The sequence below is a fragment of the Panthera pardus genome, unplaced genomic scaffold (assembly GCF_024362965.1).
Source record: "Panthera pardus isolate Hobbes unplaced genomic scaffold, ASM2436296v1 HiC_scaffold_25, whole genome shotgun sequence".
Classification (NCBI taxonomy): Eukaryota; Metazoa; Chordata; class Mammalia; order Carnivora; family Felidae; genus Panthera; species Panthera pardus.
Genome location: NW_026526821.1, coordinates 7,912,918 through 7,925,487, shown reverse-complemented (window position 1 = coordinate 7,925,487; position 12,570 = coordinate 7,912,918). Strand labels below are relative to the sequence as shown.

Genomic DNA, 12,570 nt, shown 5'->3' with positions numbered 1-12,570 from the left:
AAAAATATCTATTTACATTTTGCTGGCATTAGGATTTTTCACTTTGAGCTGCATTCATTAATGATTTTAGGTTTGATTGTATCTCATACTTGGGTCATTCCAAAACATTAGGTTTAAACATGAAATTATAGTTCGTGATGATTAAAAATTGTCAAATATCCATAATTTCATATGCTCAATGAATAGGTGAGATTTTTGCTCTGTATACCTTTTAGTGAACGTATCACACATCTGCTTATAAGAGATACATTTTTAAAAAGGAAAAAAGGAAGCTTTGTCATTCATTCTTTCCAGAATGTTGTATAAGACAGATGGTACACTCCTCAGATGGGCAGCTAGGTGTCTCCTTTTCTTGGGAACGACTTGAAAATCTGGATCGATTTCTCTTCAAATACTTTCTTTTTTTCTTCACCAGAAAATATATATGCAATTTGGAAGCAGTCTCTTATCAGAATGCATTTTCTCATGTTCTTACACTAAGAGATAAAGATTATATTCCTAAAAAATACGTTTTGACTTTTAAAATTTCCACTGACTACATAGCAAATCCTGAGCGGGCATTTTCCCTGTATTTTTTTTTAATATCTCGAGGGCATAGAAATGTAGTGAACCAGACGTGTAATTCAAAAACTTTGTAACTTTCAGTAAATACTATCTGTCCCTTCACAGAAGAAAAGCGCCAAATTCCAGTTTTGAATGAGGGATTTCTGCTTCTCAGACTGTGAGATTAACCCAGAATTTCCAGACTCCAACTGGTCTCTTAATCTCCTACTCAGTCAGAGGTCTAAGATCACATTGGGGCTGGGGGTTAAGCGAATAGGATGTTCAACTTTTGGCTAGGGGTTAAGTGAATAGGATGTTCAACTTTTGTTTATTTAAAAATTTTTTTAATGTTTATTTATTTTTGAAAGAAGGGCAGACAGTGAGCAAGGGAGGGACAGAGAGGGAGACACAGAATCTGAAGCAGGCTCCAGGCTCTGAGCTGTCAGCACAGAGCCTGATGCAGGGCTTGAACCCACAAACCATGAAATCATGACCTGAGCCAAAGTCAGATGCTTAACCGACTGAGCCACCCAGGCACCCCACACGTTCAACTTTCAGCAATGTTGATGACATATGAAGAATTATAGAGTATAGGGCTCAGGTCAAGTAAGTTCAATCCCCATACTTGCCTTTACAAAATCAGATTAAAAAGGGTAGAAATCGTAAAATCACTTGAAAAGAGATTCAAAAACACTGTCACTAAAAGAAGATCGCCAGTTCTGGTTCTTGAAACTGAGTATGTGATTATTTGGTCAGATGGGAAAGAAAGATCTGAAGAAGCCAATGTGTGTGGGCAGGTAGATTTCTGAAATATTCAGGAACAGGAGCAGAGGAGGGACATCATCACAGATCTATAGGAATAGGTTTAGGAAGAGTAAAGGTCATGATGCATTAAACCTTGTGGAAATATTATCAAAAGGGAACAATGCTTCTTAGTGATCTGTCAGGCAAGAAGACAAATTGGAAGTGGCACATTTGCTTGGGGCACAGTGAGAATGGCACAGCCATTCAATCCTCATTCTGTCTCAATCTTCTTTACCAAGAAATCTGATCTTCAATCTAAGTGTCAAGCAAGCATCATTAAGGGGAGCATTAAAGACATAGTACAACATTAAAATAAGTCAGCGTTGGCAAAGTTTTTCTATAAAGGCCTAGGACCTCTAAGTAGTTTTAGCTTTGGGGGTCTCATCTCTGACTACTCAGCTCTGCTGTTACAGCACAAAAGCTGCCTATATAATATGTAAATGTGTGGCTGTGTTCTAGTAGAACTTAATTTAGGAAACGGAAATTTGAATTTTATGTTATCTTCACGTTACATATTTCAGTGTTATTCTATTCTTAATTTTTTCAACCTTTTAGAAATTAAAAAAAAAAAAATATATATATGTGTGTGTATGTTTAGTTGTTGAGCCCTGTAAGAATGTGCTGGGCCAGAGCTGACCTGTGGGCCATAGTTTCCTGACCCTGAAATAAGAGATCACTCAGTCACTTTCAATGTGAGATGACATTCTTTACTATTAAGTATTGTGACATTGTACAATTGTAATATTTACTATTAAGTATTGAGAAACTTGGACATGTGGCTAAGGAACCATTCTGCCATCAATCCACAACAGATGGTATTGGCTGAGTGAAGGATCAAATTTGGAGACTGACATGTGTAGTAATTTTCTAAAAGGTGGTAAATTGTCACTTCTGGGAACCAGAGACCAGAATTTTGAGATCAGTCACTGGAATATATTAGAACACATTATTAAACAAGCAGGCACACTAAAAATTGATTACTCCCTAGTGTGAGTTAACAAAAATAAATGTCAAACTTGAAAAAAAAAGGTAAATCAAATTATTAAAACAGATGAGAGGCATAGATAGAAGATATATTGAGACTGCAGGAAATGCTTGGCCCAAAATTTTCAACATACACTACTGGACAAAAGGAAGAAATTGGCAAAATAATAGCATAATTATGAAGTATATGATTATCTTAACAATGGTCACCGTGCATTAATTGGTGAGTCCATAGTGGGTTGATGGTGTAAGATAACTTCTTTTATCTTATGAGTCTAAATGCTAAATTAGATACTTATATGCCAGATCAGCCTTCTAAATTGCGTTTTTACCCAAATGTCAACTTGAATTCCAAAGCCATGCTTCTCAAATTTTTAAATGACCCAGGTTTAGCAAGGGCTTCCAATAGAATCACATTGAAGAATACCTCAGATTATAAAACAATAGATCCAAACCAAAAGGACACCATGGAATAGGCAAAAAAGCAAAAGTTCAATTAGGTTAAAACAAATCCCTTTATTGACACATATAGATGGCGAAGTTCTTAGCACAACTGCCTTTTCCCCCCTCTTTTGTGTGTGTGCACGTGTGTGTATGTGTACGTGTGTGTTATGTTTCCAAAAATGGTGAGGAAGTTTTGGTTGATCACAAACTCACAATTAGTCAACAGGTTGACATTTCTGCTTGAAGATGTGTGGGTATGTCTCCTTTTCTCTTTCCAATTCCTTGTACTACAATTTAGGGAACTGCCAAGAAAAGAAAGAATTGGAGCTCATTTGTAGTTTGGGAATTTTCCTCATCAAGATGGTAACTTGGAAACGTTCTTGGTCGCCATTTTGTCTAGTGAGGTCATGATTTGGACAGCTTGGCTGGGTTAAATTTTCATAACTTGGTTGCTCATAATGGGCCATCTGCATTCTTAAGTGTTTGGTTGATTTCATTTTTTGATCCAACTGTATTTTAACGTACCAGACCATCAACGTAGGAGGTAACACAGCTTGGCGACAACTGCTATACTGGTGATGGTAAGAATCTGAAGGAACTTAGGATCTTGTAATAGAGTTTCTAGTAATTTGCATTCAAGCATTATGTGAAATATTTAAACTTTTTGAAGACCAGGGCTTCAGTTTCTATATCTTTAGCAGAAATATCTGTGTAATTGGGAATGAGGTGGAGATGTCTCTTCCCTATATTCATGCCTATATTCTTTCCTCTTGGGCCTCTGTGAAATAAGGATGGATATCTATATCTAGATATCTATATAATCTATCCTCAGTCCCTGACACAGTTTCTTAAATCCTTATAATATGAGTGATACGAGTGCTAGAAGCATCTTTCGTTTTATTATTTGGTCTTTGACCATGGTTCTTGACACAGAGCTCCTAAAACTCTTGTAATTTCTTAGGTGATAGGAGTGTCTTTTGTTTTCATTAGGTGATTCCTAGATAGCTTCATGATGGAGCTATTCATTAGAAAGGCCAAGCATGATTAGAAGCTTGGAACTTCAGCTTCCCCCCCCCCCCCCCCCCCGCCCTCCATCCTCCAGGGAGGGAAGAGGGGCTAGAGACTGAGTTAATAATCAATCATGCCTCTGTGAAAATCCCTGAAGTGCAGAGTTCAGAGAGTTTCCAGGTTGGCAAACACATCCAAGTGCTGGGAAGGTGATGTACCCCAACTCCACAGGGACAGAAGCTTTTGAGCTGGGCACCCTTCTGGACCCCACCCTCTATACCCCTTTGTCTGTTCATCTGTAACCTTTAGGATTTCCTGTATTACATAATAAGCTGATAAATGTTAGTGTTTCTCTGAGGTTTTTTTTTTGAGCCATTATAACAACCCGAGTAGGGGATCCTGAGAACTTGCAATTTATAGCCAGTTGGTCAGAAATATGGGAGGCTCTAACTTTTGATTAACATCTGAAGCAGAGACAGTCTTCTACAAGTAAGCTGTTAGCCTGTGGGATCTGATGCTAACTCCAGGTAGGTAATGTCAGAATTGAATTGAATTGTAGGACACCCAGCTGGTGTTCAGAAATTGGTCAGTGTGAGGGGGAAAAAAACCCCAAAAAACCAAACCATACATTTGATGTCATAAGTGGTGTGGGGAAAGGAAAACCAGCTGTTTTTCCATTTAGCCTCAGAATAAATACATCAACACAGGTAATGACTTGGAATTAGATTTGACACAGAATGTGAAGACTATTTGTCACGCTTGGGTGAGATGATTTGTAGTGTTCCTACCCACATGATAATTTCCAAATTCCAGGGTTTGATTCTTTTGTTTCTTGATATCTGCCCACATGTCACTCTTTTATCAAATATTATATTATATATTATATATTATCAAATATATATTATATATTGTATCAAATATTATATATAACCAAATATTATATATTATATCGAATATTATATATATCCTTACACTCTATCAATGTTTTAATATTATTATTAGTTTAAAAAGATACTTCTAGTGATAAGCATCCGACTTTGGCTCAGGTCATGATCTCATGTTTTGTGAGTTTGAGCCCTGCATTGGGCTCTTCATTGACAGCGCAGAGCCTGCTTGGGATTCTCTCCTCCTCTCTCTCCCTTCCACCCTCAAGATAAATAAATAAACTTAAAAAAAATACTTCTAGACTTGCTAGCATAAACTTTGAGAGTTTTGCAAAAATTATTCCCTTTAAATTCTATCTTGTAACAGCTATATTCTAAAATCTAAAGGCTGGTATCTAGAAAGTTGTAATCAATGTTGTATGCAAATCTATAACGCAGAATTCCTCCTCCCAAAAGATGTTAAGGTCAATCAATAGGTCTAGGGGATGAAGGTAATTCTGTTATCCTAGAATGATAAATTGGAACATTAATTTCCCACTCTAAATTCAAACTAACTTTCTGTCCAATATTCAATACCTCTGCAATTCAATATGGCGGTCATTCATTAATTTCAACTCAGTAGAGTGTGGATTTCTTATCTGGAGACATGCCAAACAACACTTAAAACAAACTGGAAATGCTGCTATTGTCCACCCATATCCTTTTCTCAATCCTTCCGTTCTCCACATACTTCCTCTTTACCTTGTTCTTTTGTGTTTCTTTTCTTCCTGTCCCCAGTCTTTTTGTGTTCCCTTTGTTTTGCATTCACGTAAGCCGCTCTGTGGCATATATCACAGTGGCAAGTGCACTGTGGTGCACTTGTGGAAGTAAAGACATATGCTGTGGCTGTCTGCCCAGATGCGTGCAGATGTCTGTGTGTATAATATACGAGAGACATTTAGCGATATTTTGAAATTATACAGTAGCTTTGATTTTTGGTTCTTGGTCCAGTTCCAAAGAAGGCTTCCCTCCTCCATATATTGGGCTAGCTAGAGGCCCTTCTTTGCTTCCCAGCAGTCTTTTTTCTCTTGCAACACACTAGTGGTATCGGATACATACCTGTCTCCATATGGGCTACAAAATTGTGCTGGAGGGCAAGCTTGATGTCATTTTTAATTTTAATGTTTAAAGCTTTCCCAGATACAACATGATTAACGTCATTGACTGATAAGGAGACCAATTCTCTAGGTTCACAGAGGTGATGCATGAAGTGGAGAAATGGGGCAATCGTACATATAGTCCGACTGGAGGGAAATATCAGAAGCCCATCCCCACTTTTAAAGATAAAATGTTGTGTTCAGCTGGGGTGTCTATATGAATCAAGTTACTCTGAATGCTCTACCCATCCACTTTGCCTGGTGTGGATTCTAACACCTCCCTGTTCCTGCCTGGGATATCATCTTCCGCATCCTCAAAATTCAGTCAGGTTTTGACTTGGGGCAATAAACTGTATCACATACAAGTCCCCCTCTGCTAATCAGACTAGCCATATATTTACCGACTGTTTGGAATTTCTTCCTTGGGAAGAAGTTATTCATTGGGAGAAGTCTGTGCGATGCTGAAAATCATCTTTTACAATTTAGGCACGCAGTGGAAAGATTTACAATGTATTTTCTTTTTGACTCCTTCCAGCTGCTTAGAGCAAACATTCATCTTCTGTTTCCTTTAATAGGAGCTGACTTGTGACATCATGTTCTGAAAGGCTGCAGTTTAATGGGTGTGTTTTCTCTCTCACACACATATATTATGCAGAGACTCTGGGATTTCATTTTTATTTTATTCTTTAAGTCTGTAAAGGCCACTGCTTTGAGGTCTCCTTCTTCTAGGGACTGGCAATGCCAAGGAGGCATTCTGGCAGGGTTGAAGTGCATCATAAAGAAACATCCTCCCATAATGTACACTCAGGACTTGACTTATACAAGAATGCCTTGTCCTGTAGTTGAGTGCAACACTGAGTTGCTAACAATGACATTTATCTTCATTAAGTTTCCAGATCAACAGGCTAGATGTGTGTGCACAATACTGCATATTCATGTTTAAGGCAGGTATCTTTGATTCTGAAGTTCCTGGAATGGTAGCTTCAATGTGTCTGGAGACTTTTGCCCAAAATGTTGACCTTGGATGAAAGGATAACGTGATGCTATGCTTTGTAGAGAATTGTAGCCTACTACGAACACTCCAGGGAGAATTACAGAATCATCGACCATTTGAGGAAGGGGGCAAAAATAGTCCTCAGAATGTCTTCATGTCATGAGGCAAGGATGTCTTAAAGTTTGGCGAGTGCAATGCTCGCTGCTTACTAGAAAGGTGGGGATTTTGATCTCACATGGCTTCCAAGAATTCAAGGTGACTTTGCAATGAACTTCAGCAGCTCTTCTAATGCCTAAACTTGTTCTACGCCATATGGATAGAGCCTTAATTTTTTCCCTCTTATTTTTAAGAATGGGAATGTCAGGGCAACAACTCAATGTTTAACATCTCCATAATGTAGGGAACCTGTTAGGTTGGTTAGGGCTTTCTCAGCTCCCAGAGGAAAAACAAACAAACAAACAAACAAACAAAACAACAACCCAAAGTCACTTTAGAAAACATAGCTGAAAAGTTGAGGGTCATGCTGCTTTCAGACATGTGGCTGGATTCTGGAGTCACGTGTGGTCAATAGAACTTTCTCTCCAACTCTCAGCGCTTCGTTCAGTAGGACTGACACTGTGGTCAATGTCCACGTGTGTGCCATGCCTCCCACTACCCCGTTCCAGGCTCTCCCTCAGTGATGGCAAGTTGGCTGCTGTAAATCCTCCTAGGTTCTAAAGCCTAGCCAGAAACAGCAAGCCCCTCCCCTCCAGAATTCTCGAGATCCACTCTGATTGGATCCATGCCTGAACCCAGTACTGTGGCCTGGAGACTGGTGTGTGCTGAAGCCAGGGTTGGACCTCTCCTGAACCTAGGTGGACCCAGAGGGGAGAAAGTGGATTCCCAACAAGAATCTGTTCTTTTGCTGAGGAACAGGACACCAACAACACGTGTTTGGTGCTTATATCGTATACCCGGTATGGGCTGAATTGCGTCTCTCTCCCCTGCTCCTAAATTCATATGTTGCATCCCTCACCCCCAGCACATCAGAATGTGACTGTATTTGAGACAGGGATTAAGTTAAAATGACATCACAGGTGGGTCCTGATCCAGTCTGACTGGTATCCTTCTAAGAAGAGGAAATTTGGATGCACAAAGAGAGAAATAAGTAAGTGGTTAAGACACTGACGTTTTGGGTATCCCCTCCCCCCCCAAGAATTTAATATCTCAAACAGTGAGGCACTCCTAACCTCTTCAAGCATCTTGACTTCCATATTAAGATTCTGTCATCCCCTTCAATTTCCCCCTAAAGGATATGATTAGTTTGCGTTCTTCAAGGCCTAGAGAATTAACAGAGGAGGGATGCATCTCGAAGTCACAAAACAAATGGACAAAAGTCAGTTTTTCCGATTCTCCTTATTCGCCTTCTCATCACCTGAGCTTAGATCATGCAAATGGAGCGCGGAGCGCAATCTTGAAGCGAGAATTTGAAAGCTCGACACCATAATCACATTTCTCTGTTCCTTACATCTTTGACTCCGTGAAGGATCATTTCTGTTGTAGTGTTTGTTGTTTCATCTGCCGTACGAAGAAAAATTTTTTAGCTGACACAATAAAAAATACATCATTTAAAAAATAAATAATGCATAGTGTTTTCCATACTTCTTTCCAGATGCATACAAACACCCCCATTTCAATTATTTGAGCAGCTCTTTTAGCTGCTGAATACTTGCTCCCAGGATTTCCCTATTCCCACCCACCAGCCTCCCAAAACTTAGAAATTTGTCTGGTATGTGCAATCCATTCCTGGTGTGTGTGAACATTGCTCTCGTGTTCTAGTAAATGTAGGATATCATTATAGCATGTGTCAGTCATAAGGAAAAAAATTAACTTCAAGGCCATATGTGTGTTCACCAGCTTAATAAATTCTAGACAACAAATGTAGCTGCCACTTTCTCCTTCTGCCACTTTCCCCAGTTCAATAAAGAAGTGCAGAGGGTTGTTTTCACTCCGGGGTCTTGAACCTCGGCACGAAGGCACTGACTTTGTCGATCTTTCTCTGGAAACTTCCTCTGACCCAAAGGACCACGGCAAGCTAAGTACCAAACAAGACTGCCTTGCACAGATCTGGCCATTTGGAATCCTGAAGCCTTTAACAGTTGAAGAGCAGTTTGGAGCCCCTCTCAGCATTCTGCACGGAGACACTGTTGAGCTACATTTTCTCGTCTGCATTTGATTTCTCCCATGCGTGGCCCGGAGAAGCCCAGGGCTAGGAGAAAGGTCGTCTGGACCTGGCTTTCCCTTAGGAAGGGCCAGAGCTAATCTATCAGAAAGGAAGACAATCCAGGCACGGTTTATGATTTTTCAGCTCAACCAAGAGGAACCGAGGCCCCCTCTTTTTGGTATTAACACAAAAGTTTAAGGGGGTTAAAAAAATAAAAGGTCCGGAAGGGTATGTCCTATGGGATAAATGCAGTTTTGTTTCTTCTCTATAGAAAACGCTTGTTCTTTGAGGATTGGTATTAGTGCTTTGTTCTACCCATGGGTGTCACAGAAGGGAGTCTGTGACATGTTGAGAATCCATTATATTTACATGGTCCTTATCCACGAAATAGCTGGCAGGGTTCCTAGGTCACAGCCAGCCAGGTTTTGAGCCATGGGACCCTGACACCCAGCCCTCTCAACTTAGATGAGAGGTTAATGTCTGACCCAAGAGTAAGTATAGGACGGGTATAGGTAGGTTGTCCAAATACATTACGCTCAAAATGAGGCCAATAGTGAGAGGGAAAGGGGCTTTATTAATACAATGCTGGAGCAGTCAGTGTGAACTGGGACAGGCCTGGACAACCTCGTTCGGGCATAAGACACAGCAGCCCATGCCCCCTGAACACACTTCTAAATACCTCCCCACGGATCATTTCCTTGACAAAATATGCTGTGATAATCCTTTTACATCCACGGAAACTGAGGCACAGGGAGGTTAAGTAAGTTCCTAAACTGATACAAACCCAGAAGTGGCTAAGTCAGGAGACAGGCCAGGAGCCTCCTGGACCACCTGTCTGGAGGGGTCCCGCCAAGAAGGATGCTCTGCGCTGGGGAGTGAGTGACCGGTCCCATCAGATTCTTTGGGTTTGGCATGGCAGAGAGGACACAGAGAATATAGGTGGGGAAGAATCAAAGTTGAAGCACAGGGCCAGAAGGCACCTGGAAGGGAGGAGGGTGTAGAAAAGGATAGAGAAGATGACACAGGAGGACTAAACAGCGACAAGAGCATCTTCTCAGGCAGGGGCAGCAGCGGGGGTCCTGGTGTCCCCGAGCTCTGTGCCCACCGGCCTTGCTCCCTCGGGGCCTCTGCTCCACCTGGCCTAACCCGATGTTGGTTCCCACAGCAGGAGGGGGACAAGTGGGAAACCGGTCGCGCCCTGGCGGGGGGTGGGGGGTGGGGGGTGGAGGGGGGGTGGGAGGGCGAGGTGGGAGGCAGGGGCTCCTCCTGCCCCAGAGGAGTCACTCCGTATGCGCCAGAGGGGAACCTGCAGATAAGGCCCCTCTTGGGCCAGAGACCAGGAGATGTCAGCGCCGCCCAGCCCTCCAGCACCTTAAAGTTTATAGAGGCCTCCCAAGGGGCCCGGCGGCGCCCACCGTCCAGAGGGCCTGCACCCCGCGGGCTCAGTCAGGCCTGCGACCTTGAACACGTCTGCAGAGGGGGGAACCGCAGGAGCGCGCACACCGCACCCCCGACTGGGCGGGGCCGGGAGCCTCCAGTGCCGGGCGGGGGCGGGTCAGCGGAGGTCACGGAGGTCACGGAGGGGTCGTGACCTCCCAGCCCCCACCCCCTCCCGGGCCCTACGCTTTCCCGACACCCCGAGCGGTTCCGAAGGGCCCTGTGAGCCGCCGCACCGCGCCTGGCTGCCACTCCGGGGCTGGAATTGAACTTGGAAGACCGCGGCCTGCGGTGGGGAGGGAGCGAGCCCAGCGCCCGGTGAGCACCTGCGCGTCCCCGGGCCATGCGGGGCTGGCCTCTGTCTGCCAGGGTCATCCGTTACGGAGGCCCAGTGCGCCACAGCCCTGCCCTTCTGGGACTTGGCCAGCCGTGTTCAAGTCGAGGCACATTCCTGTGCTCTAAATTAGTCTTTGCCCAGGGTGTGTGTGTGTGTGTGTGTGTGTGTGTGTGTGTGTGTGTGTGTCTCGGGGGGGGGGGTGCTCCGTGCTAGTTGCTGTTCTTGAGGGTGGGGTTCGAGAAGGTCTCGGGGTTTACCTCCCCATAGCAAAGATTCCCGCCATGAGTTGTAATATTTTTCTGTTCTATGCCGTTGCTTAAGGGAGACTGAAAACATGCCATGCTGTGTGTGTGTGTGTGTGTGTACGCGCATATGTATTTTTCTTAAGATTTTATTTTTAAGGAATGTCTACACCCAGAGTGGGGCTGGAACTTAATTCTGAGACCAGGAGTCGCCAGCTCTTCCAACTGAGACAGCCAGGTGCCCCCTATATTTATTTTTTTAATTTTTTAACGTTTATTTATTATTGAGAGACAGAGACAGAGCCTGAGGGGAGGGGCAGAGAGAGGAGGGGACTCAGAATCCCAAGCAGGCTCCAGGCCCCGAGCTGTCAGCACAGAGCCTGACGCAGGGCTCGAACTCACAAACTGTGAGATCATGACCTGAGCCAAAGTCGGATGCTTAACCGTCTGAGCCATCCAGGTGCCCCAGCCCCTATATTTAATTTTTAACTTGCATAAGGTAGTTTGAAAACACCAAATGAAAGTGAGTATACCCGAGTGTGTTTTAGGCGGAAGCTTTCGCATTGGGCAATACTGAGATGTTTGCTTCTGCGGCCGAATGAGCTCTTTAGTTTGGAATGCAGACTTTGGAGCCAGAGGGCCTGGTTCAGATGCTGCCTGGGTGCTTCCTCGCATGTGATCTGGCACGTGGCTTGCGTTGTTTGTGATGCACTTCCTCATCTGAGAAATGGGCACAGTCATAATACCTAACTCATGGAGCTACGTAAGAAGTGAATGGACTATAAAGCCCTTAGAACAGGCTGGTGCCTGGAAGCACAAGATGAATGTCGGGTCTTATTTGTTAATGTGTCCGCTGCTGTGCTCAGCATCACCCTGTCTCATTCACCCGTGTGAACTTTCTGTGAGTGCATCATTGATTTGGAAAGTTTGAGGCTCTGCCCTCGCCACGTATACATAGGATACTGCGTATATTATTAGCTATTGGCGGAAGGACAGGCAATAACAAGGAAAGGTATAACATCTACCAGGATGCTACTGTATCACTTTGGGGGTGTTTCCTACTGTTTCTCATTTGATCGTAAACCTATATTATGTACTATATTCTGTGATTTTCTCTCTCATTTAATTTTTTTTAATTCCAGTGTAATTAACATAGTGTTATATTAGTTTCAGGGGCATAATATAGTAATTCAACAATTCTATACATTACTCAGTGCTCATCGCGATAAGTGTACCAAAAAATATGGAACGCTTCATGAGTTTGTACGTCATCCTTGCCACAGGGGGCCATGCTAATCTGCTCTGTATCATTTCAGTTTTAGTATACGTCCTACTGAAGCAAGCACTGTAATTTTCTTTCTGAATGATACATATTTATTGAATACGTTGTATACTTTATATATCTTTTATACTGAAAGTATTTTTATAAGTATTTTATATGTAAAGTTGTATGAACATTTATAATATGTTAATAGTTGTATAATATATAAATATGTACATCTCATTAGAAATACATATATTTTATGTGTATTTTATACCATTTTTATATCATTT

General features: G+C 42.5%; 1 non-coding gene across 1 annotated transcript; it reads right to left on the bottom strand.

Moving 5' to 3' along the window:
• Nucleotides 1-12,253: 12,253 nt before the first annotated feature.
• On the bottom strand, nucleotides 12,254-12,362 carry LOC128773617 (U6 spliceosomal RNA). Its single transcript, XR_008417969.1, has one exon. It is a non-coding gene; the product is annotated as a U6 spliceosomal RNA (small nuclear RNA).
• Nucleotides 12,363-12,570: the final 208 nt, after the last annotated feature.